Source organism: Homarus americanus, unplaced genomic scaffold (assembly GCF_018991925.1).
Source record: "Homarus americanus isolate GMGI-L3 unplaced genomic scaffold, GMGI_Hamer_2.0 scaffold6317, whole genome shotgun sequence".
NCBI classification, from domain to species: domain Eukaryota; kingdom Metazoa; phylum Arthropoda; class Malacostraca; order Decapoda; family Nephropidae; genus Homarus; species Homarus americanus.
In genome coordinates this window covers 14,904,102-14,930,847 of record NW_024730668.1, presented here as the reverse complement: position 1 = coordinate 14,930,847, position 26,746 = coordinate 14,904,102, and positions in this window count along the sequence as shown.

Here is a 26,746-nt window from a genome sequence, read left to right as displayed (position 1 = left end):
GAGTTAATACCATTTCTCAGTTACTCAAATTGTTGAGTAACGGCATGTACAAGCTGGACAATTTTGTAATTAGAAGATTTGTAACCAGGTGAGAAGGCTGGGTCACCTGACCATCTGACCTGACCACCAACCGTTGTGTGCTATTTAAAGAGTAGTAGGGTCATTACCAATACCTGACCATTGTGACCTGGTCTCACCCTCCTCTGTATATATACACCTTGGTTTGTATTTCTCTCTCTAGTCTGTACTCACCCCTGAAGATGTGAATTACACTAAAGCGCTTTGGGAACTTCTGTGTTTTCTTTCTTCCTTTTTATATATTGTTATATATATATATATATATATATATATATATATATATATATATATATATATATATATATATATATATATTTATATATATTTATATATAAATATATATATATATATATATATATAACATATATATATATATATATATATATATTTATATATATATATATATATATATATACATATATACATATATATATATATATATATATATATATATATATATATATATATTTATATATAGATTTGAGGATTATTACAGTCTTGAAGGGGTTATTGTAGATTTGAGGTTATTGAAGTCTTGGAGGATAAATAGATATTTGGAGGTATATTGGGTGTTGGAGGAGGTTATTGTGGTGTTGGAGGAGGTCATTGTGTTAGAGGAGATTATTGCAGTGTAGATGATTCGTAGTCTTGGAGGAGGAAGTTAGTGTAGAGATGGAGGAGGTTATTGTGGTGCGGAGGAGGATATTGTAGTCTTGAGGAGGAGGTTTGAGTAGAGATGGAGGAGGTTATTGTGGTGCTGGAGGAGGTGATTGTAGTGTTGGAGGAGGTTATTGTGGTGTTGGAGGAGGTTATTGTAGTCTTGGAGGAGGAGGTTTGAGTAGAGATGGAGGAGGTTACTGTAGTGTTGGAGCAGGAGGTTGAGTAGAGATGGAGGAGGTTATTGTGGTGGAGGAGGTTATTGTAGTGTTGGAGGAGGTTACTGTAGTGTTGGAGGAGTAGGTTAGAATAGAGATGGAGGAGGAATGTGGTGTTGGAGGAGGTTATTGTAGTGTTGGAAGAGGTTATTGTGGTGTTGGGGATGTTATTGTGGTGTTGGAGGAGGTTATTGTAGATTTGGAGGAGGCTATTGTAGTCTTGCAGGAGGTTATTGTGGTGTTGTAGGAGGCTAGAGAGTGATGAGGAAGTTATTGTAGTATTGGAGGAGGTTAGAGTAGTGATGGAGGAGGTTATTGTAGTGTTGGAGGAGGTTATTGTAGTGTTGAGGAGGTTATTGTGGTTTTGAGAGGTTAGAGTAGTGATGGAGGAAGTTATTATAATGAGAAAAACTCACAAGAAGAGGATTACATATAGGTAGAATATTTATAGTAAGAGGAATGTAAAGAGAGGAAGTTTGGTAGCGTGGCCGGTTAGTGATTTACACTTATTTATCTTATACGTTCTTAGGACAACTTCAAACACCACTTCGATACAACTATTTATTAATTCACTCAATGACATAGACACATTAATATCAATATTATATCGAAGTTACTAGCACATTATTTTACGTTACTCGACACTGACTCTCGACACAAACATGAAATGAATACACTTCCCACAGTAGGTAACTCACCCTAGGGATCGCCCTGACAAGACTCAATTGGGAGGCCCAGTGGGTGCTGCTGGACTGTCTCGTATGGGAGACTCTACTTAGCTGATGACGCTGGGTTCGGTCGGACTCTGTGCGAGTGAACAGAATGACGACCCGAACGGGAGAGAGATGAGTCGGATGAGAATAATGCGAGTAACCAGCATCAGAATCAGCCCGTGGACGGGACTGCAGGGCCTTTATATGGGGAGAACAGCCGGTGATTGACCTCTGCCAATTAACACTAAACTGGTTAGATCTGGACAGCTGTTTGCCCAGGTGTGGTCATGTCACAGGTCAGTATGCTTTCTTTATTACCGCCTGGGAGCGTTTTGCCAGGTGTGGTTTCTTAACACGTTATATATATATATATATATATATATATATATATATATATATATATATATATATATATATATATATATATATATATATATTTATATATATATATATATATATATATATATATATATATATATATATATATATATATATATATATATATATATATATATACATATTTGTATATATATATGTAGTGTTGGAGGAGGTTATTGTGGTGTTGGAGGAGGTTATTGTAGATTTGGAGGAGGTTATTGTAGATTTGGAGGAGACATGTAGATTTGAGGAGGTTATTGTAGATTTGAGGAGGTATTACAGTCTTGAAGGGGTTATTGTAGATTTGGAGGAGGTTATTGAAGTCTTGGAGGAGGAGGTTAGAGTAGAGCGGAGGAGGTTATTGTGGTGCTGGAGGAGGTTATTGTGGTGTTGGAGGAGGTTATTGTTGTTGGAGGAGGTTATTGTAGTGTTGGAGGAGGTCATTGTAGTCTTGGAGGAGGAGGTTAGTGTAGAGATGGAGGAGGTTATTGTGGTGCTGGAGGAGGTTGTAGGTCTGAGGAGGAGGTTTGAGAGATGGAGGAGGTTATTGTGGTGCTGGAGGAGGTGATTGTAGTGTTGGAGGAGGTTATTGTGGTGTTGGAGGAGGTATAGTCTTGGAGGAGGAGGTTTGAGTAGAGATGGAGGAGGTTACTGTAGTGTTGGAGCAGGAGGTTTGAGTAGAGATGGAGGAGGTTATTGTGGTGCTGGAGGAGGTTATTGTAGTGTTGGAGGAGGTTACTGTAGTGTTGGAGGAGTAGGTTAGAATAGAGATGGAGGAGGTTAATGTGGTGTTGGAGGAGTTATTGTAGTGTTGGAAGAGGTTATTGTGGTGTTGGGGATGTTATTGTGGTGTTGGAGGAGGTTATTGTAGATTTGGAGGAGGCTATTGTAGTCTTGCAGGAGGTTATTGTGGTGTTGGAGGAGGTTAGAGTAGTGATGGAGGAAGTTATTGTAGTGTTGGAGGAGGTTAGAGTAGTGATGGAGGAGGTTATTGTAGTGTTGGAGGAGGTTATTGTAGTGTTGGAGGAGGTTATTGTGGTGTTGGAGGAGGTTAGAGTAGTGATGGAGGAAGTTATTATAATGAGACAAAACTCACAAGAAGAGGGATTACATATAGGTAGAATATTTATAGTAAGAGGAATGTAAAGAGGAAGTTTGGTAGCGTGGCCGGTTAGTGATTTACACTTATTTATCTTATACGTTCTTAAGGGACAATCTTTAAACACCACTTCGATACAACTATTTATTAATTCACTAATGACATAGACACATTAATATCAATATTATATCGAAGATTAGCACATTATTTTTACGTTACTCGACACTGACTCTGGACACAAACATGAAATGAATACACTTCCCACAGTAGGTAACTCACCCTAGGGATCGCCCTGACACCAATTGGGAGGCCCAGTGGTGCTGCTGGACTGTCTCGTATGGGAGACTCTACTTAGCTGATGACGCTGTCTGGTCGGACTCTGTGAGTGAACAGAATGACGACCCGAACGGGAGAGAGATGAGTCGGATGAGAATAATGCGAGTAACCAGCATCAGAATCAGCCCGTGGACGGACTGCAGGGCCTTTATATGGGGAGAAACAGCCGGTGATTGACCTCTGCCAATTAACACTAAACTGGTTAGATCTGGACAGCTGTTTGCCCAGGTGTGGTCATGTCCACAGGTCAGTAATGCTTTCTAATTATTACCGCCTGGGTGCGTCTTGGCCAGGTGTTGTTTCCTTAACACGGTTATATCTATATCGTAGAGTTACTCAAGACTTGTACTTAGCGGCCGGGGTCAGGTCCCTTGGGTCCTGACCCAGGGTGTGTCAACCTGATATGTTGGAGTACCACGAGGCCTGTACTGTACTTGCTGCTATATGTGTTGTAATTCTCGCAAGGTGTGGTCTGTTTAACAATCATTACACCTCCAGACCAAAGCTTCCATCACAGAGAACTGATGACACATATAGACAGGAATATCATGTGCAGTATCTAAGATAGCCCTGAGGCGATAATACAGTCTCATATTTACAAACAATAATCTCATAGATGTATGTTTTTCTACTGGCCTAGTTTGATCTGACAAAGCTCACTATACCTCCCGCCAAGATCAAAGCTTCTATGCCAGGAGAAAAAAAAACACAGCACAGTAAGCGAACATAGAATGAAAAGATCCTTCATATCTAGCATTGTATCCGAGACAAACTTGCAAATCACATTCTACAACAATAACAGGTGTTACATGGCCTTGCCAGCCCATGTCAAAATAATAATTCGTCCTAGTCAGTAATATGTCTACAACATTGCGTTTAGTAGTACAAAACATTGATCGATGAACTCATGGAAAAAGTGACTAATCTTTCTTAACTAAAAAAAACATTCTTTGTATTACATGTTAACAAATCAGAGAATGAAATACTTCAAAATACACAAAATGCGCTTACTTCACATGTTAGGGTGTTATATCTTTTATTATACATCAACAACATCAGTACATTAGTGTGGTCCAGCATGGCTCACGTCCTCCATCCAGCTGGTATCAGGGAGTGGCAACACAGCAGCGGTAGTCGGTTAGTCCTTCCGATGATCCACCTCTTCATCGTCGATTTTCTTCTGATGTCAGCACAGCACGTCTTCTGTCTTCTTTCTTTACATAGCACGTCTTTTTCTTCAATACCGCACCTTGTAGGTCGTGTCTCCACACTTCTGACTTTTTCACTTCCTCCTGGTTTCTATCATATTCCAGATGAGTTTTATGTACAGCAACATTTTCCAACATATTCCAGATGAGATTTTCTAGCCCCATCTGCGTTTTTCCTCTACGTTTAGAGCATCATTTTCATATTCCAGATGATTTTTCTGTTCCATCTGCACTTCCTCTACATGTAGAGCATCATTTTTCAACCTATTCCAGATGAGTTTTCTAGCCCCATCTGCGTTTTTCCTCTATGTTTAGAGCATCATTTTCAAATTCCAGATGATTTTTCTGTTCCATCTGCACTTCCTCTACGTGTAGAGCATCATTTTTCAACCTATTCCAGATGAGTTTTCTAGCCCCATCTGCGTTTTTCCTCTATGTTTAGAGCATCATTTTCAAATTCCAGATGATTTTTCTGTTCCATCTGCACTTCCTCTACGTGTAGAGCATCATTTTCAACCAATTCCAGATGATTTTTCTAGCCCCATCTGCGTTTTTCTCCTGTACAGCTTCATTTTCATATTCCAGATGATTTTTCTGTTCCATCTGCCTTCCGCCTTCCGGCCAGGATGAAAGCCAGTCCACTGCTTGGGTTATCGCCTTGGATGACGCAGAGGGCAGGTTCCATGGACAAGGTTCGCCCTCCGTGACGTGAGTGTCGGCGAGACCAAAGACCGTCCTGTCCCACACCCTCACAGTGGTTATTCCTCCCTGGCTGGGCTCACCAGGGTTCGTTTGTGTGGTATTCCACACTCCTTAACTTCCTAAAGTAGAAAGAAAATCTTCTTAATCCTAGACCAAAGGAGGACTTGGAAGAAGTGAAGTGGTGTGTGGTGGGTGGTGGGCTGGTGCTGCATTTATCACGCTGCATTCATCACGCTGCATTCATCACGCTGCATTCATCACTCTGCTTCCTCTGCTCGTATGAATTGTTGTTGAAGTCCGGCTGGCCATGGGGCGGTACTGTGTGTGACATTTGATAGAGAAACAATCCTAAAGGGATGATGGATTACTTAAGTGCATCCGTAAAAAAGTTTACTTTATACATTACGTCAATGTTTGGCAACTATGGTTTCGCCACAACAATGTTCTCATTAGGGCTGGGTCGAAGAAGCTCTGCTAACTACACTGAATATCATTTATCACTACGTATCAGAGAGTACATTACAAATCATACTAGCATAAAATACACTGAATGAAGCTCTGCATTTATCACAATATCAAGTTACATTACCCATCATTATCAACACATAGCTTACGGGACAAAAGACAGGGAATTAGTGAGGTCACACGGGCGAGGCGGGTCAGAAGGACGTGAGGTCACAGGATGGTGTGGGGCGGGTGAGGCGAGGCGGGTGAGGCGGGTAGGAGTTTCTAGCACATTATGGTTACGTACTCGACACTGACTCGGACACAAACATGAAGTGAATACACTTCCCACAGTAGGTAACTCACCCTAGGGATCGCCCTGACAAGACTCACGTGTAACCTGACGGAGGCCCAGTGGGTGCTGCTGGACTGTCTTGTAATGGGAGACTCTGCTTAGCTGTGACGCCGGGTCTGGCAGGAAGTCTCCTCCCACCTGGGGAGGACGAGCGTGACTCTGTGCAAGTGAACGGAATGACGACCAACGAGAGATGAGTCGGATGAGATAATGAGAGTAACCAGAATCAGGATCAGCCTGTAGACCAGACTGCAGGGCCTTTATATGGGGAGAAACAGCCGGTGATTGACCTCTGCCAATTAACACTAAACTGGTTAGATCTGGACAGCTGTTTGCCCAGGTGTGGTCATGTCACAGGTCAGTAATGCTTTCTAATTATTACCGCCTGGGTGCGTCTTGGCCAGGTGTTGAGGATATTGTGGTGTTGGAGGATATTGTGGTGTTGGAGTGTTATTGTAGTGTTGGGAGGTTATTGTGGTGTTGGAGGAGTATATTGTGGTGTTGGAGGAGGTTATTGTGGTGTTGGAGTAGGTTATTGTAGTGTTGGAGGAGGTTATTGTAGTGTTGGAGGAGGTTAGTTATTGGGAGGAGGTTATTGTGGTGTTGGAGGAGGTTATTGGTGTTGGAGTAGGATTGTAGTGTTGGAGATTAGATGTAGTGTTGAGGAGGCTATTGTAGTGTTGGAGGAGGTTATTGTGGTGTTGGAGTAGGTTATTGTAGTGTTGGAGGAGGTTATTGTAGTGTTGGAGGAGGTTATTGTAGTGTTGGAGGAGGTTATTGTGGTGTTGGAGGAGGTTATTATGGTGCTGGAGGAGGTTATTGTGGTACTGGAGGAGGTTATTGTGGTGTTGGAGGAGGTTATTGTGGTGCTGAAGGAGGTTATTGTGGTGTTGGAGTAGGTTATTGTAGTGTTGAGGTTATTGTGGTGTTGGGGAGGTTATTATGGTGCTGGAGGAGGTTATTGTGGTGCTGGAGGAGGTTAGAGTAGTGATGGAGGTGGTTATTGTGGTGTTGGAGGAGGTTATTGAGTGTTGGAGGAGGTTGTAGTGGGAGAGGTCATTGTGGTGTTGGAGGAGGTTATTGTAGATTTGGAGGAGGTTATTGTAGTTGGAGGAGGCTATTGTAGTGTTGGAGGAGGTTATTGTAGTGATGGAGGAGGTTATGCTATGTTGAAGTAAGTAAAGAGGAAAAGAAAAGAGAGAGAGAATACAATAGTTCAGCTCAATAGAAGAATCGGATTAGCCTGTCGGGCCTGGTGATACACACGCTACTTGTGTGTGTGTGTGTGTGTGTGTGTGTGTGTGTGTGTGTGTGTCTACCTAGTACCCAGCAGTAATTGGGAACCTGGATGTTTATCGATTTGCGGATCGTATTCTGGGGTATGGTTAGCCAGTGCAGTTGGCGAGTTGTCCATTCTTCTCAGTCTATTCCTTGACACTGCAGCTCGTTTTCTTAGGGTGTGGTTGTTGTGTTGCAGACAGCTTCTACACCTTAAACCAATTCACTCTTAGGTGGCCTTGGGCCGGCCATCCTCGATACGATGGCTTCCATTATAGTGTGATGTGTGTGTGTGTGTGTGTGTGTGTGTGTGTGTGTGTGTGTGTGTGTGTGTGTGTGTGTGTGCACACTATACAGAGTGGTGAAATGCGTCTAGTGTGGCATCATTATGTTAGTGTTAAGGTGCAAGCATTGTTTGATTCTTCTCACTAGCTGCCGCCGCTGGCTATCCCTTGTGGCGAACAGGAAAGCAGCGTGCATAAGTCTTCCCTGCCAGTACACAGCCTCCTCACCATCAAGACTCCTGCTGTGCCTCCTCGTGGCAACACGAGGTAACTGGGCACCTCGTTGGGCCCAGGCTAGATCAGCAGGATCTCGGAGGAGCAGTGGGCCCCAGAGTGATGGCATATAGGCTCACTGGCATATCGACACGTCCTGGCGCCTTTGGCAGGTATAAGGCTACTGGAGTAAACCTTGAACGAAAAATCTGCGTGGAGCCCGGCATCAGGCAGACATGCTTAAGAGCTCAATAAGACGGTTTGACTGCCCACCAAAATTCATCGCCTTTGTGAGGCAACTCCAAGATGAGATGAACAACACTTTCCTGCTCAACGGCACCCAGTTAGTGTTCTTCCCCATCCAAACAGGGGTTAAACAGGGTGTACTGACACCAACTCTCTTTTCCATTTACTTGGCTGCCTTCCTTACTCGTGCCAGTGACAATTTAGCCAGTGGGGTGAACATCGAGTACCGGGTGAAGTGGGGAATTTTCAATATATGGCAACTCCAGGTACAAAGGTGTCGGCCACTTCCATTACTGAACTTCAGTATGCAGACGACCTCACCCTTGTTGCTCACACTGAACATGACTTACAGGAGATCTTGAACACCTATGCAGACTCATGCACACCTCGGCCTGAGGTGAATGTACGTAAGACTCAGATTTCTTTCAACCTGTCCCTGGTTCAGACACACCTCAGCCATCCATCCAGCTAAACGGTACTACACTCTCTAATGTTGCCCACTTTCGGCTCGGCTCCCACCTGTCCACCACGGCAGACATCGATGTAGAGATTCAGCATCGGATCAGATGTGCATCTCAAGTCTTGGGCGGACTCCGAAATCGTGTCTTCAGCTGTAGGGCAGTGAAATTATCCACAAAGCTGCACGTATATCGAACAGTCGTCTTGCCCACCCTACTATATGGGTCACATGCAGGAGGCACCTCGGCACTTAAAAACTTTCACCAACGTGGTCTACGTTTCATCCTCCGAGTTCGCAGGGAAGACAAGAGAAGAAATGCCAGTATTCTTGCTGACACCAACTGTAGGAGCATCGAGGCTACCATTATCTATGAACAACTACGTTGGATCAGCACAGTATGGACGACAGTAGACTGCCAAAGCAGCTACTTTACAGTTACCTAACGAATAATAAACGTAATACTTTGGGCAATTGAAAAGGTATAAGTAGTCTTAAGACAAACCTGAAGAGGTGCCAATCGACTTCACCTGGAGTAGATTCCACATTGCTACGCTTGGAGGAGCACCACACGGAAGGTGGTGCACCACATTGAGTTAGCCCGACTGCAAACCGAGGCAAACAAGCGTCAACGTTGGAAAGACGCTGCCACCGCCCTCCCACAGTAGATGGAGTCCTCCACATGTGCAACGAATGGACGATGCTGGTCCCGTATCGGCCTCCTTTAGTCACCTCAATACTCACTAACCTAGGTGACATCCCTAATAACCCATATCATTTTATCATAGCTGGATGATCGTCATACTCGATTCCGAGTGACAGCAGAGTAGTAGTAGTAGTAGTAGTGGTGTGTGTGTGTGTGTGTGTGTGTGTGTGTGTGTGTGTGTGTGTGTGTGTGTGTGTGTGTGTGTGTGTGTGTGTGTGTGTGTGTGAGCTTCAGGTTCGTCATGAAGAGATCCTGTTTTTATGAGTTAATATCATTAGTGTTTGTTATATGTTTTTGTTGCGTTTTTCGTCAGCAGATTTGATTGGTACACACACACACACACACACACACACACTCGAGAGGCCGATACGACCTGCAGGGTCGTCCGCATTTGTGGTTATGGAGTCTGACAAGGCTTGAGATGCAAATATGATCCGATGTTGAATCTCTTAACTGATGTTCGTAGTGGCGGACAGGTGGGAGCCAAGGTACTGAACGTGGGTAACATAGAGAGGGTAGTACCATTAAGCTGGGTTGATGGTAGGGTTTGATTGAACCAGAGACAGGCTGAAGAATCTGTGTCTTATGTGCATTCATCTCAAGGCCCAAGTGTGCATACACATCTGCATAGGTTTTCAGGATCTCCTGTAGGTCGCGTTCAATGTGAGCGACGAGGGTGAGGTCGTTCATACTGAAGTTCAGTTATGGAAGTGGCCGATACCTTTGTTCCTGTCTGTAGTTGTCTTATGTTGAAAATTCCTTTCATCCGGTAATGGATGTCCAACCCCGCCGGTTAAATTGGAACTGCCACGAGTTAGGAATGCAGCCAAGAAATGAAACAAAACAAAACCTAATTGGTGCAAGTACACATCCTTTTTACCCCCGTTTGAATGGGGAAGAACTCAGAGTGCCAGTGACAGTACGTAGCACTGCCGTTCATGCTATCGTGGAATTGCCTTACACTGGCAATAAATTTTTGTGGCAACCAAACGACTGAGGGTCTGCCAGAGGGCTTCCTAAATTGACCGAGTCGAAGGCATTGGTAAGGTCAATGAAGACCATGCACAAGTCACGACGCTGTTTTCTGCACTTTTCCTGTATCTGGTGGGCACAAAGATCATGTGATTAGTGCAGGGTGATGGTCTAAACTTCTAAAGCCACATAGAGATTCTGGGAGGAAGTTTTCTGCCTCAGAAAGATGTCTATTTAGAGGACTCGGACGATACTCTTGCCAGCTATGAACAGCAGTGCGATTCCTGTGGCTTTGTTATTTTTCATCTGCTTGATGTTAGTAACTACCTTATCCAGGGATGGAAGATAGTTGAGGTGGGTCACCTGTGGGTGCTAAGGATGCTGCTGCGTAGTCAGGACATCACATCGGTGCTTCGGTTGAGCAGCGAATGGTAGTGCTCTTTCCAGTGCTGACGGATGCCTTTGTCGTCTTTAATTGGGGAGTTACTATCAGGTGGGGAGAGTACCACGCCATGAGTAGTTGGGCCATATATTGTTTTAACAAAATTGAAAATTCACGCATCTTATGTTGATCCGCAATTTTTTGCATGTCAATCGCTATATTTTTCCACCTATTATTCATTAGTTTGCGAAGTTCGCGCTGGACTGCCGCTTTTCTTCTCATGGAAGGTATCAGCTTTGGTGTAAGACTTAGGTTGTTCTGCCAGTTAGTGTCAGCAGCACGTTTACAATTGACGAGTACTTCTATTTCCGGGTCGTTTTCATCAAACTAATCCTGGTGTTTCTTTTTGACCTGGACGAGGGTCATAGTGCAGGGTTTGTAATGACAGCTTTGATGGGACCCCATTCGCTGTACTGGGATTTTGTTGTTTGTTGTTAGGTTGTTTATCAGCCCCTCGCCGAGCTACCGCTGGATCCTCCAGTCGCTTGATGCTAAAACCACTTCTGGAAGCGTGTTGCCTTCGCCGCTTTTGTGCGACGAAGGAGAATTTGGCTCTGACGAGCCGATGATCTGTATCACAGTGGTTTGAGCAGGGCGTCATTTGGGGGCTAGGCACTTCCATCCCCAAGGGCTGTCTTGTCTCTAAGGAAAATGTAATTATATTCCCTTCTCATATAGACATTTTGGATATGGTGAGAACATCTCAATGGTATTTTTACTATGCATAATTTAACAAAATGATAAGTATTCATCTATTTTCATCGTTCCCATTGCCTATCATTTATAAACTGAATAGCAGCAGGAAGTGAATCATACTGCTAGCAGCCACACGATGTGGATCTCATTACAGCCACGAAAGCAAACCTTGTTAAAATGAGGTCTGATAGTGAATATGATCAACGAATGAGGAAGAGAGAGTTTGCAACCAAACTCGGCATAGTTGTTCCAGAGGCAAATACACAACAGCATGAAGGATCATTTCGTAGCAGAGTGCAACGAATATCAAATACTTTGAAATATTATCTGTCAAACAGCACCCTTGGGAAGCGTTCAAAACATCTAGAGAATGTTAGAGAAGCAGCTAAGACCACTTGAAGTCAGAGTTGTACTTCTCAGCTGAATATGATCGGAGGTTTAGCAATAAAGGTTTAGCAATAACATTGATTTTCTGCAGTCCATCTCCTATTTTGATGTTCAATCTAAACAATTCCTTGATAAAGAAAAGCTTGCTTTGTTTTTCTAAACATTACAGTGCGCACATTGATTCAGTTATGTTATCTTCGCAACTGCATTCTCCGAAGGTATTCTTAAATCAGAAGAAGCCTGAGGACCTATTTGATGTGTACCAGGATCTAAATGCTACTGACTGCTTTTTCTGAAGTACTCAATTTGTTACGAATATTATTGGCCATTCGGTTACTACTGCTGGCAATGAAAGATTTTTTTCAGTGCTAAAACGCGTCAAAGATTACATGAGAACAACAACGGGTGATGACCGCTATTTCAGCCTACTTTTAACGGCTAATGAACAAAAATGGTAAAATCATTTGATACGAAGAACTGGTTGATAATTTTGCTCGACTGAAGCATCGCCGTTACCCTCTGATGTAGAGAGCAGTTAATAGCCACTAGATGTAGACTGAGTATGTCAAAGATGTATCCTATTATGGATATTCTGATTTGTTAACTGATGATTTTTTCACTATTTAGGTTTGTTAATATATTAGATGATACAATTATTTGGTCAATAATTCAAGAGTTTGTTTGGCTGGTGTCGTTATTGTTCTCTTAATAAAATTAAAAACAATAATTGATTTATTTATCACAGCCGGTTTACTGTACTCTATTTAATGACAATTTAGTTATTCATTATGCAGTCACCACGTCAAAGGTTTGCAAGGTCAATGTCAAATACTATGGAGCAGGATTTTGACCCCTACTTTTGCATGTAATGGTGTTGCCCTCCCCCTCACTTAAGCAATATCTGAAATGAAGCCCTGGTCTGAGCCACGTATGGATGATATAACATCTCGGCGATCTTTCTGACAATGATGTGGTCAATGAGATGCCTATATTTGAATCGTGGGTGTTGCCACGAACCCTTGAACTTGTCGGGTTGCCTAAACAAGGTGATAGTGAGGTTGTGTTCAGAACACTTGCCGAAGAGATGTAGGCCGTTGAGATTACACTTGCCTATTCCGCTTTTTTTATGGTTCCCTGCCATTTGTCAGCATCTCTGCAAATCTTGCATTGAAGTCACCTGGGAGCTCGACCTTGTCTTCTAAGGATAGAGTTAGCACTCTGTCAAGGTCGGCGTAAAAGGCCTCCTTGATGTGATCCACTGCATCCAGTGTTGAGGCATATGCACTGATGAAAACATATGACGTGAGTGATTCAGCGACTCGAGCGTCATGAGGAGCTTGTTGATCCTAACAGGCATTTCAGTTAGCCTATATAGGATGGATTACGAATGGCAAGGTTAACTACGTAAATGCCTTCCTCTCTGCAGCAGGCTTACCCTTCAAGAAGAAGGTATAGGTGGACCCCGTTCTGTAGAGTCCGACTTTCGTCTGGGAGCTGGGACTCGTTAGTGGCTGCTATGTCGATGTTATACCTTGACATTTCTTTCGTTACAAGGGTGATTCTTCTGTCAGGAGGTTCATTTGTGCCAGTAACCAGAAGGTCTTGACATTCCATGGAACGACCATAAGAGGTTGTATAGTTTGTTTATTTATTTGATCTGTGATTATGATTGTGTTTATCGTATCAAGTGGCCTACTGTGCGGTTGCCCAGTCATCTTTTTTTTTTTTTAGGCAAGTTACGTTTAGGGCACCTTTAGCCCCTCCCCATGTGGGGTGAGCAGAGTGGCTCGAAAGGGCTGCTCAGTCGCATAGACAGGACCGTGCACTGCTGCCTAGATCCCAGTGCATAAACGACCTCCTTATCTGTGCTGCTCATATGCAGAGTTGTGACTAGAGACCCCGGCAGTCATCTCTGCCTGTCCCCGTCGCCAATCGCCCATCGCCATAGTTTTGGGGGTATAGGTGTTTTGATGATGATGAGAGGTATTATGAGCTGGATGATGACCTCGCGAGTTGATTTATGTGATGAGGCAGAGCGCAGGCTGCATCTGCACATTTCGGCAATGGACTGCGATAGCCCAGTGTGTTGGATTTCGCCTTAGTAGCCTGTCCATCTTGCATTGCCTTCGTCCTCCGGTGTAATCGTTGGGTTCCCATGTTGGTCACCTCTTCCGCTCTACCACCGTTGGGGTCTTAATGGAGCTCTGTAAGCATGTTCGCCTGATGCAGGGCTCCGCCGCAAATTTTCGTTCGGGGCTTACTACCGTATGCTTGTACCTACCAAGGTTAATCTGCAAGGCAGCGGGGAGTGATTGGTAGGCGCCAGAACGTGTCCACATCCCGTCCCTTTGGGGCCCATTACTACTCCGAGATTCCTGGTGGTCTAGCCTGGGCCCACGAGGCACCCAGTTACCGTGTGTTGCCACGAGGAGGCACAGCAGGAGTCTTGATGGTGAAAAGGCTGTGTTCTGACAGGGAAGACTTATGCCAGAGGCGGTAGCTGAAAGCGAGAGGAAACATAATGCTGCCACACAAGACGCATTTCACCCCCTGTGTGCGAACAGACACACACAAACACACGTGCTAGCATATACATATACACACACACACACACACACACACACACACACACACATACAAGACTAATACAAAGAAGCATACAAGCATACAAATGAATATCGCAATGATAAACCAGGACACAAAAGAAGTCGGACTCAAACACGCACAGAAATACATAATCACACAAACAAGTATATGAAAACTTCCTCCACCACTCACTGTCTTGTCAGCTTTCTCGATTACATATACCGCCATCTCGAGAAACGAAAACGTCTGTAGCTGTCGCCTTCATTGATTTCTACTAAAGCATTCGACCTAGTCGACCACAATATAATCATCAACAAAGCTATTGACCTCGGGCTTCGAGAAGTCTTATACCATGGCTACAGACTTTCAGTGACCGACGCCAAGCTGTACGCTCCGAGGGGCTGTCTCCACCTTTCAGTCACTCACCTGTGGCGTCCCCAAGGCACCAAGATGGGACCACTCTGCTTCCTTATGCTCATCAATGATGCCCTAAGAGAAACCCTGCTCGCTGAAATATGTCGACGACTCCACCATTGGGAAGCGTCAACAATTCTGCTCCCGACTATACCGCCCTTCAGGATTTATTGAACAGTCTCAAAACTGGGCCACCAACAACCATGTCACCATCAACCATACCAAGACCATGGTTATGCACATCAACCTCTCCTCCGACATTGTCCCACCTCCTTCCATTACTTTAGATCCGAACACACTCCAGGTTGTAGATTCCACGAAGCTCCTCGGCGTCACCATAGACAACAAACTAAATTGGAAACCACACGTCAGAAGTTGTCAAATCCTCCAGTTTCCGTCTCCACCTCCTCCGCCGACTCAAGTCCCCGGAGTTCCTGCACCTGAGCCTCAGTGTTTACACAACATTCATACTTCCCAAGCTCACCTATGCCTCCCCTACCTGGTCTTTCTCCCTAAATGCCACACAACGTAAACACCTAGAAAAAGTGCAAAAGAGGGCATGCAAGATTATTCTCTCCTTCCTACTCCACATATCAAGAAGCGCTCAACACACTGACCCTGACTCTCACTGACCATCACCACGACCTCATCTGCAAATTTGGTAAGAAGCTTCTACACCATCCTCGACACCGGCTCCTACTACCACCTGAGATCCCTAGCCCGAGAATTGCTGTTCGACACCACAACCGCATCCAGCCCATACGTGCACGAACTGATCGCTATAAGAACAGCCCAGTCCCAACCATTGTAAAAATTATCAATAACTTGTAATAAACCAGTGTATTCCCCAGTAAATACTACTTCTTGCACTGTCACTATGTTGAAATGCACTGTAGTTTGAGCTTTTCCCCATCTAGTTATTATATATCTTATTTGTATCACTTATGTTACTTGTATATTATTTGTAATTCGTAACCCATTCCCCAAATATGTAACTGTATATTTTCAGCCTTCTTGCAAGCTCTTTCAATAAACCGTTAATTATTATTATTATATTATTACTCACAAATTCACCAGCTTGCACACCGTCACTTATGGTAAGTTGTAAAGTACTCCAACTGGGTAATGACCTGATATTTCAACAAATTAGTGTCTGGTCGAAATATGGACTCAATAGTTTCTGGTCTTGGAGTCCTAACCTAACCTAACCTAACCTAACCTAACCTAACCTAACCTAACCTAACCTAACCTAACTTAATCTAACGTAACGTAACCTATCCTATCCGAACCCTCCAATTGGTGTGTGTAATATTCCTGTGATCCGTAAAACATAGTATCTTCCAATTCGTGTGAGACAATGTAAGATTCATGATGTTCTCGCGTATTGTGAGAGCCACGCCAGCACCTTCAGGCAGGATGTAATATATTCAACGTTCAGAAACTCTCTTGGAGTCAAAAATTCAGCGGATGAGAGACGGCACACGGTTTAGCATCCAAAACACGACGGCAAACCAAGGAGGGAAACATTATTGTCATTTTAGATGCGCGCCGAATACCCCGTCGCTATTCTTTGTGAAAATAAGCGATCAGGTGGTGTTGAAACTTGGCGTTTTATCATCCAATATTACAGGATATGAAAGGGCATAATATTCCCATTGGTGGCGAGAAGCGATTGGTGTCTAAAGTTGGCGCCTTTTTCGTGAATTTTGCAATAAAAAGGAATGTTGTGTGTTTTACGGGATAATATTTTTGTGTGTTTCATTCAGAATTGAGAAGGCTGTTAGGTTTGACTAGAATATAGAAACTAACTGGGAATTTTGCTGTGAATATTGAGTAAATAACCCTTGAGTATGATGACAACCCCTTGAATATGATGACAATCCTTTGAGTATGATGACAACTTTTGAGTATGATGGCAACCCTTGAGTATGATGATAAACCCTTGAATATGATGACATCTTTTGAGTATGATGATAACCTCTTTGTGTACAAAAAGCAAGATGTCGTAATTCCTTGAAAGCGACACACACACACCTCCTTTCCTCAGACAAATTAGTAAACAACATATTCGATATTCTCCTCGACACCTAAAACATATCTTCATCCATTAGAGACAAGACAAGGCCAGTACTAGGAGTGCCACAGCCGCTCTGCTTATTGGTGGTGCCAGTGCCTTAAAGACACAACTGGATCTGCATAACCAGTTTGTCAGAGGAGGCAAGTAATCTTATTGAGAGAGTTGTGGAGGTGGTGGTGGTGGGTGGGGGTGGGGTGATGGTGCAGGTTGGTGATGGTGGTGGGTGTTGGTGGTGAGGGCTGTGACGGTTGGTGGTGGAGTTAGTGATGGTAGGGTGGAGTGGAGGTGGGGGTGGTGGTGGCGAGTTTGTTGGTGGGGTGATGATGGTGGAGAGTTGGTGATAGTGGTAGTGTTGGTAGTTGTGGTAGGGGTAGTGGTAGTTGTGGTTGGGATAGGTAATACTGGTGGTAGTAGTGGTATAAAGAAATTGCCCAGATTCACTGGACAAATTCATGCAAGGACAAATTTCACGTTACACCGGACAAACCCCCTACACTGGATAAACCTTCCTGCTACGACGGATAAATTCCACTATTACACCGGACAAATTTCTTCTTCACTGGACACCTTCTCCCCTACACTGGACAAATTTTCCTCACACTGGACTAATTCTCCCGTTACACTGGACACCCCCACTACACTGGACACATTCCCTACACCTTCATTGCTCCACCTCGGATTTGCAGAATTGGGTAATAGTCTAGGGGATATTTTTTTCTCCCGCCCAGGATATATATGATAGGGAAATCCCTGGTAGGTAATTGTCTATTAGGGGGAACAGAGGAGTCGTCTACCTGGTGCGGGAATAAAGAGAGATGGTTGACGTAGGTCTGTCTGGCGTGAAATAGATTAAAGTAAAAAAGAAGAGAGGTGGCCTATATGTGGAAGTTAGGGTGAAGATCTTACTGGAGGATGAGTGTGGTAACTGGAATAATTGTGGTAACTGGAATAATTGTGGTAACTGGAATAATTGTGGTAACTGGAATAATTGTGGTAACTGAGGTAATTGTGGTTGCTGGGAACAATTTAATCTTTCAATTTTGTAATTTACAGCGGCTAGTTTATTGTGCACCCCATATTCATCCTGTGGGCGGTAGCGCAAAAGGATTACAGAGAGTTCACAAACGGTCAGTATAACTAACCCCCGTGGTCAAGATATAATGGCAATGAATACAGAGTATTTCAAATAAATTCTTTGTTTAGTACTGTAAATACAGTACAGGAGTGTGAGGCAATATGTCTGGCCGCACACTTTGTTATCCACATTTGCGTGAGAGGCATTCACACATTGTGTGTTTGGTTTTATACATGGGAAATGATATATAGCTACTTAGTGCAAAAAAGTGGATACAATCTTAATATGTCAGCTACCATGCTATTAGAGATAAAGTGTTGTGCCATTTCATACACACGGCCTTTTTTAAACACTCGGGTTACTTATTAGTAACCCGAAAGCGCCCTCCGAGCCATAATCCATTTTTTTAAACCAAATTTTATCGGGTTACCATTTGGTAGTCCAACAATATTATTGAAAGTTCGAGATAAGTCCTCGGGTGTGGGTAGGCTCCCCGAAAGACTATCCCGAATGTTCAAACTAGTTATATATGAATAGAAAACGTCTCTGAAATATACTATATGTAAATTAAGATGAGATAATAAAGAAAACAAATATTTAAATGTCCAAATAACCGGTTCCAATGGAAATGTACATTTATTTAAAAGACCGCCGTGTACCCGGTGATGTTTTACTTTCAACTCCGAAGATTTTCATCTCCCATCGCCCTTCTCCAATTTTATCAAGCATTTCATTCCTACAATCATCCTCTTATAGCTTCAAGAATGTTAAAATACGCACTTTTGTGATAGATAAATGTAATGCCATTTCCAATTCGCCAATATATTATATAGGAAAGATATAAGATGAGCCAAATATGTTGTTAGGTTGTTAGGAATAGTTAACAACAAGTGTCATCTGTGACCCACGCTGATAATTACCATGGAAAAAATTTCTGCTATATTTCACTGTTTAGGTTGTTGTTGTTCCGGTTGTGTTTAAGTACTACCAATATTTGTAAGTTTAGATTAGGTTACCTAAAATATTTTTTAGATGAAATGTTCGAACTCAGGGTTAGAAAAAAGTGCCAAAATTGATTAATGATGCTTTCAATCGCTCGATTTAAATCGCGTCAGTCCTATCTTACATCACCGGAACAACAATAAACAAAAGTTAAATATACTATGGACAAATTTCTTGAAGAAATTCTCTGTAATAGCTATGCAACAAAATTGTTAACTATTATCAAAAGTAATTTATCTTATATACAATAGTTACCACATTATATAGATAATACTAGATATTAGATTTTGTTTTATTTTTCTCAGGCTGGCATTATAGTATTCTGGTATTGTTATTAGAGACCATCAAAATCCTTTGCTTATCTCTCTGAGGAGTTCATTAAAAGGTATAGGCTGTCCAAGAAATGTATCCATGAACTTCTTGAACGAGTTGAACCACATATGTCAAGAATTCAAGAAGGATGAGGAAGAAATTCTGGTGTTACTATAGTGTGCGGTCTACAAGATAATTGGGTTAATTTAGCTTAGGTTAGATTAGGTCAGGTTAGGTTAGGTCAGGTTAGGTAAAGTTAGGTTAAGATAGGTAAAGTTTGGTTAGGTTAGGTAAAGTTAGGTTAATATAGGTAGTTTGGTTAGGTTAGGTAAAGTTAGGTTAAGATAGGTAAGTTTGGTTAGGTTAGGTAAAGTTTAAGTTAGGGTTAGGTAAAGTTTGGTTAGGTTAGGTAAAGTTTGTTAGGTTAGGTTAGACTAAATATATCTTTTTAGACCGAAACGCTAACTCTTGATTTGGTCCTTGTTTAGAAGTGTATTGGGTATTTATTTAATGTTATGTAGTGATGCAAACAAGGGGGAGGATATCACCACTGTATAGTACCCAGCATCCACGAAAACCCTAAACCCACCTCCCACGTACAATAATACCACCAGGCCATACAAAATATGATTTCTTCTCCATTATGTTAAAATAACAGTAAACAGAGATAAAACAAAAATAATTATAATTCTCCAGTAAGTATGAGTGTACAATACACAGTATCACAGTATTGGATATTGTATCTGACATTACAGCACAAAATAAGTTGAAAGAATCTATTTGTTTTCACAAGAAAAGAAAACACATCATAAATGTTAGAGCATGAAAAATAAAATTCATATTCTCCATTAAAAAAAAACCCCCAGTAAATCAGGAGAGAAAGAAAAAAATCATAGTTTATACTCGCACATTATCAATTATGATACTGATGGTAAAGTCTTCATAATTTAACTAGATTGCCCAAGGACAGAGGTGGAATTATGGTTGCACTCTTGACATATGCCACCAGTCAACAACTCTAATGCTTGCTTAAAATATATTATGCACAGATTGAGCTGATAATGTACATGTACTGTATTGTACACTAGCAACAAAAAGTATCGGTGCATACAGTAGTGTGAACAATTTGAGACCAGTGACAATAGGTATTGGGAAAGGCGAGTTGTTCCAGCCGTATGTTGACAGCCCAGATTGTCAGCCACATGGCAACACCTAGTGGAGGGGGGTTATGAGGATACACTTACCAAACTTCCCGACATATCACGGTGTATACGTATCGTTTCGGAACTCGTCGATCTCACCCTGCACGGATACTTTATGGTGCGAGTGTACATACTCGTGAAGGCCTTTATGGCCTCCAACATAACACCATTCAGTCCTTGCGTACTGTCTTTTATAATGGCATTGAAGCATTCATTCCTCTTGTTCACCTGCTTTCTTTTCTTCTCCCTGTGACTGGATGTTGGTGCTGCTGTTGCTGGTGGGCACGGGTAATCCTGATGTTGGATCAGTTGATCCAAGTGTTCCTGCTGGTGCAGAAGCTGGCATAATTGGTGATGGTGATTGCCTTCTCTTGAAGACGAACTTTTATCTCCACAACTCATGTTTCTGCTTCAACTTTGGTGGGCAGATCAACCTGGTTTGTTTACATTTATCTTGGATAAGGCGTACCAACCCTCTCGAGTTGCGGCGTTCGGGTTACTAAATAGTAACCCGATGTTCGGGACTGATATTTGAGTTTGACGAATCCATTTGACTGGTTACTAAACAGTAACACGACATTCGGGATTGCTCTTTGGGCTTGCTGCCCCGAGTGTTTAAAAAAATGGTCGTTAGGGCCCGTCCACACGATTGAGCAGTGCCAGGCTGGCATGCGCTAAATGCCCGTTATCTGGCAAAATTGGCGGGCAAACCAGCGGAGTGCCCGTGCCCGTCGTTGAGCGAAATCATGGTCCACCTGCCTGGTGGTTTGCTGCCGGATATGGAGCGACGACTCTGCCAGACAAACGAAGTTGACCTTGGGACCCTGGCTGTCAGTTTCTCAGTCTTGCCACAACAGTCACCACTGTACCATGTCTAGTCCTCCGTCCACCAAAGAACAAAGAAACATTCATTGGTCTAGAGAAGAGACCATGCTGTTAATTGAACTCTATCTCTAGCACCCTTGCCTACGGAATGTCAAAGTGGACTTATACAGGGATAGGGACAAACGTACAGCGGCACTCAATGCGATTTCGGGCTGGCGGAAGTTGTTTGGACACTCTTCCTAGTCCCCTTCGTCCCTGTTCACCTAGCAGCAAAGTAGGTACCTGCTATAAGTCGAAAGTTGCGAATTCGTATTCAGGGACAAGTTGTTGGAACTTCCAATAACTTGCTTGGACATAAACCATTGACTCTTCAGGCTTCTACGCCCTCGACTCTTCACGCTTCTACGCCCTTAACTCATGAGACATAAGGCAAGCATGAACTTGGCATGCTTCCCTGTTGGGCGCTGTAAACGCTTCTGTGCGTCACCTTGCACAAGGATGTAGCGGGGTGCCCAATAAATAAAAAAAATACTGCTAACACTTTGTAAAACCTGAGTTAAGTACTGAAAAAGTGATACGTATATGTTCCCCGCTCGGTCCAGATGTCCAGTGTATAACCAAATAAGCTTATGCAATGTACATTATTGGCGTGAGAATAAACGGGAGATTGTTTATGTATTATGTAATGAGGACATTAGTGTGTGTTCTTCATTCCTGCCGCTCTCCTCATTCTAGTTCCATAGCTTCCTGTCTATGCATATCATAATTCTAACATTATTCAATGAATCTTTATGTACTACAAATCTCACCTGCAAGTAATCTTCCTTGAGTACTTCATACATGGCTTGACAAGTTGCAGGTATTATGCGAGGCAAGCTTTGTTTTGATATCCTTTGATATAGTACACAACGCTATGCTCTTCGCTTTAACTGTTCGGCGATTATTCCTGCGACACACCATGGTGATCGTACCGCACCCGTCACTGCCGACCACCTACTAGCTACCGGCGCCCGACTATGACTGCCGCCAACCACCCCCGTGTGTACAACAACACACAGGCTTTGCCCGGTAAACGGGCAAAGCCCGCTGGGCACTGCTCGATCGTGTGACGGGGCTTTAGTGTAGCAGCCAGCTAACGGCCAGCCAACCAGACAGCCAGCCAACGACAGCACTACAACACAGGAGTATTAGGAAGGTTGTCATCGTGGTTCCAGACAAACAAGCAACCTCTTGCTTAAATAATCAAGCCTCTCCAGTGCGCAAGAAAGGTCAGCCCCCCAGGTTGATCTCCACACGAAAGGTCAGCCCCAGGTTGATCGCCGCAAGAAAGTTCAGGCCCAGGTTGATCGCCACAAGCAAGGTCAGCCTCCCAGGTTGATCCCTGCAAGACATGTGACGTCATCCCTCCCAGAGTAGGACGTCATCGACTTCTGATGTCACTATCCGGCATCGAAATTCGATGGACTCTTCGGTCAGGTAGATCACAAACAATCATTATTTTACAGACTACACAAACACAAGTGAACTTAAGAAATCTTCACACGTAGTCAATATAAAATAAACTATATGCACAAAGGCCTAAATTTAGCAAAGCTAATTAAACGCATTTATAAAGTAAGAGAGGACTTATAAAAGTATATATACTTTCATACTTTTTAATACTTTTTTAATAATTTAAATTTTTTTCTCTTCGCTTCCATAACTCATTATAAATACTTTGGCATTACTCCTTGAGTGGGTAACTTAGTGAGTGTTATGCTCCAAGTGAAGTGATAAATATCCCTATTTATGGACCCTCTTCCAAAATTTTGGGGTTTCAAACAGGAAATTAGTGACTCAGACTCAGATGGCAGTCATATACAAATTCACAGGAGCTAGTGGCAACTGATAGTGAAGAATTACAACAAATTAGCCAAATAGAGTTAACACCTACTGACTCCTTAGCTAGCTGCGGAAATTCATAGATTCTCAGTTCGAGGACTTACACAGTAGACAACTTAGGTGAGGTACCCATTACCTTCACCTGTTAATAACGCTAGTGCTTTAACTAACACAACAAAATGTCAACAGATGGTTCTACTAACCCACAAACTTCATCGGTCTGTCACACTGTAAAAACTCTGCCAAATAAAATTAAGGTACAAGAATTTACAGCAGAAGATGCAGATTATAATACCTTAAAATTTTTTGCGTAAATGCGAAGATATAATGCAAAACAATAATGTTACTAACGATGGGAATAAAATCTCTTGAGTCCAAAACAACGTCAAAACTGGTAGTCGGGAAAGATAGAATGATGTATGCTTCAGCCTTTGATGGGGAAACACTTCACTGTCAAACATTTAGGAAACATTTCATATCCTTTTCGGGTCAGGAACAAAAGGAGGTGCGCTTACTTGGATTTTCAACATGGCAGAGCGTACATGTACCAGTGTGTTTGGTCACGAGACACAAGAAGCACAGGCTTTAGCCAGACACACAATGATGGATCTCAAACCTTACATGTAATCCTCAAATTAGTTTGATGACGAAGGGAAAATAACTAAGGAAAATTTCTACAAGATCATTGAGTTCCTACAGTTTATCATGGTGCCACACTAAACTACATGCAAGGCAGCCAGAAAGAAAGAATATAACCTACGGACTAAGCTTGTAGACTACGTGGAGGAAATTTCTGATCTAGTGGAAACTACTCCTAGGGTTTTGTCAGTAGCACCGGTATCCAGTTAGAAGGTACAACCACCAACTACCACCGGAACCAAACCCAAAAAGGCACCTTTTTGCAAAATCTGCAAACGTAAGAGACATGCCACAGATAATTGTTGGTTTGGAGGACAAAAGGAGAAAACCCATCTAGCCTGCGGAAAGATCAAGGGAAAGGATCCTCCCTGGACTTTACAAATCCAGAGTATCCTACTAAACCAAAAAAGTCTAAAAGGACACTATACAGCAAATAAAATGCCTACAAACACTCAAGGCATTCCAAGTAAATGGTGTGTACCACATGAGCACCCATACCACAATACAGGAGATTGCAATAACCTACAGCACATGAAGCAAGAGCTAGCAAACCGACGAGAGACAAGTAGACAGCCTTCGATGGAAGACGCGCGCGTTCAACAGCACTATCTGGTATAGCGTCAACGGTGCAAGGAAACAACGCTTCCATCACCGGCTCATTAATCGCCTCATTAAACAAAGTGGAGGTGTTGACTGTACCAGCGGGGATAGGTAGCAATCATTTGTCCCAGGACAGAGATACGGGGGCCTGTGACAATGTTATGTCATTAGCGTCGTTCAATGAACTCAAGCGACTATATCCTCCAAATAAGTGGCCTATAAGACCTACAGACATTCCTGTGCCCAGTATGTCAGGAATCCAATTAGACATAGCGGGAGTGACAACACTGCCAATTCGTTTTTCTAGGTCCAGTAAAGCTTTTCTGGCGGATTTATACACAGTAAAGGCATACTCTTTGCCAGTGAATGGGGTAATCGGTCTTTTCACACTAAAGCAGAACAACATTAACGTTCAGCCAAGAATTCACACTATAACACATAACTGTAAAACTTATTACGCAATGTAAACTTCGCATCCATTGCTTACCTCGGGTAATGACTGCCTCGACAGGCGAGGTGGGAGTATATCGCACAGAAGCAATTAGCTAAGGAGTCACTCCCTGAAACTCCACCGAGTAGCTCAAAGGACATTCGGGATGAAAGTGGCAAGCACTGGATTTTAACGCCTGCTGTGTCAACTGGTGTACAACGATTCCATAGCCAGGAACTAACTAGAATCACAGTACAATTGCCAAATGTGAGTGAAGGAACAGATGTGTGTCTGAATGAAAGTGTACGAGAGCAAGGCTTATCACTTGAATCTACCTTAAGCACAGTCAGATCAGGTAGTCTCACAGATGTCTTCATTCTCCATATAAGTGGGGCACTTATGACTTTAAGAAAGGGATGTTGTTTAGGTAATTTCCTTGTTTACGACAAAGCAGTCGTCGCGGAACCAATAGAGTAGAGTAACACAAGGGGAATCGACCGAAAAACCACGAATTGGAGATAAAGTAGAGTTAATGGCGCCACACGTGAAAGTAGTCGATCACCTTCAAGGCAAACTTGATCTTTTAGAATTATTAAACGAATTCAAGAAAATCATAGCATTACCTAGAAAACCCATAGGTAAAACAACGTTGACAAATCATCACATTCCACTCAAGCCGGACACTCATCCGATCTACATCCCAGCATATCGGCTACCCCACAGCCAAAGGGCTGTAGTCGAACAAATGGTACAAGAAATGGTGGAACACGAGGTAATCCAACCTTCCTCATCACCATGGAACTCTCCTCTATTTCTAGTTCCCAAGAAAGATGGAGGATGGAGACCAGTCATGGATTTTCGATGAGTCAACCAAGCAACTGTACCAGACAGGTTCCTAATACCTGTCCTAATTGATTTACTACAGTCTTTATGAAAAGACAACGCCGTCTTCAGTAACCTATATTTACTTAGTGGATACTGGCAAATTCCCTTACATGAGGAATCACGCGAGGTAACTGCTTTTAGTACACCAATGGGACATTTCTAATTTTTACGAATGCCATTTGGTTTGAAAAATGCGCCACTAACATTCCAAAGAATGATAAATACCTTGTTTGCTGGAATTGTAGGTAACATAGTCTATGTAAGGGCGGTAATGAGTGGGATGGTTGTCCGCCGCTCGTTTGCTTGTTCGCGGCCCCACTGGGGGGGAGGGGGGGGGGGTATACGGAGGTGAGAAGGTCACTGCTGCCTTGTCTCACACCAGACACTACCCAGCCGTCACCACAGCTGTACTCGCACCCCGCTGTTCGATTGAACTCTGGTTGTGAACTCATCTGAGGCTCCTGGGGCTCGTGGGCTGATTCCCCAGTCATTCACTATTCGGCTGTCAATCTCCGGACACCTACTCCAGCTACTACCGCGGCTACCACGTCATCGCCACTTCTTGCACTCCCTATCCACCGTCCGTGCCCTGGCGTCTCTCCTGTGTGGCAAGACATTGCCCACCAACGCCAGCGCCAAGTGAGGAAGCTGCCCTGGACCATCCCCCTGAGAGCATACCACCGCGTTAACAGAACATTCCACCGGGCTGCAGCCGTAGGAAATATCTGTACTTTGTTTGACTCCCTTAATTGTTTATTTAATATTTGTGAGTGGTGACAGTTGAACTTTGTGATTATTTTCCTAGTAAAGAGATGTCAATCTCTAACGGTTGTTTGTTACCCCTTGCAACTTCATGGTTCTTGACTTTCCTTTTATAAGATCCAGTTTAGGCTGGCAAGGGATTTATACCCAAAGTCCAGGCATTTACAAGTGGTGACGTTACCAGGAT